Raw genomic sequence first — 1,284 nt, forward strand, 5'->3', positions numbered from 1 at the left:
ATTAGAATGATTTCTAAAGGATCATGTGATAATGATCCTAAAAATTCAGTTTTGCATCACAGAAATAAATGATAATTTAAAGTATAATACATTTAAAAACAATTATTTTAAATTGTAATAATATAGCACAATATTACATTTTTTCTGTATTTTTGATCAAATAAATGCAGGCTTGTTGAGCAGAAGAAACTTCTTTCAAAAACATTAGTAATGTTTCCAAACTTTTAGTCTGTACTGTATATATATATATGTCTTAATAAGCAAAAATCAGCCAGACCATTGAAAAACATAAGATGTGTAAAAAGCTAGTAAAAAAAAAAAAAATGGATAGGACATTATCAGTGAATAATTTAAAAACGGCCCAAAGCATTAAGGCTTGAGCCAATAAAGCAATAAGCAGAGGCGCAGTGGGTCATTTCTCATAAATTATTAGAACATGAACCTACACATGTGGCAGAGATGCAATAACCCCAGCTGTTCAACTATTTAAAGAGCTTTTACCCACTGCAGAGGGCATTAAAGATAAATTGCACAATGAAATAAGTTCATATTTAACTTGTGTTTTGATGTTTAGCATGTTTCACTGCTGCAAGTTATGCTAAATATCTGTTCCACTTTTTCTTTAGAGCTGATGTAAGTCCTCATTATTGATGTAGTGTTGGTTTTGATCTAATTGTATATGAGCAACATTTATTATGCAAACATTAAAATACTGTTCTATGGATATTTGATGTGCATAAGCTAATTTGCATAATTTTGCCAAACAACTTTTCATAATTGCTGCATAAGAACCAAACTTAAGTGAATGGAGCTGATATCCCAACTCATTACCTGTATGAATATGGCAAGAACAAAGCTCATCCCGCCAGCCATATCAGCATAAACATATGAGACACATTGACAGCCTGTCTCAGATGATCCCATCCTATATCTGTTACAAATCTAACAATGTCAAATTACATCTCATCGCACGTCCTCTTCTTGACTGATGTATTAGAACAAGCAAAAAAGTTTAAGGTAGATGATGCCAGTGATTCTGTGGGGTCAGCTGATTTATAGACACAATTTATTTGCACGTGATATTCAAATCTGTTGCTCACGTGCAAATGTTGAATTACGATTTGATTTAATAAAATATGGAGGTTGACAAAAATGTGTTTGCTACTATAACGTAAGTGAATTAAAACAAGAAAAGGTTGGAGATAAAGGTCGTGTGCAAGCGAATTCTTCACCTTGCACTTAAACTACAACTCCCATGATGCTCTAGCGGTGCTTCCTGTTTTT

The sequence above is a fragment of the Carassius carassius genome, chromosome 35 (assembly GCF_963082965.1).
Source record: "Carassius carassius chromosome 35, fCarCar2.1, whole genome shotgun sequence".
NCBI lineage: Eukaryota > Metazoa > Chordata > Actinopteri > Cypriniformes > Cyprinidae > Carassius > Carassius carassius.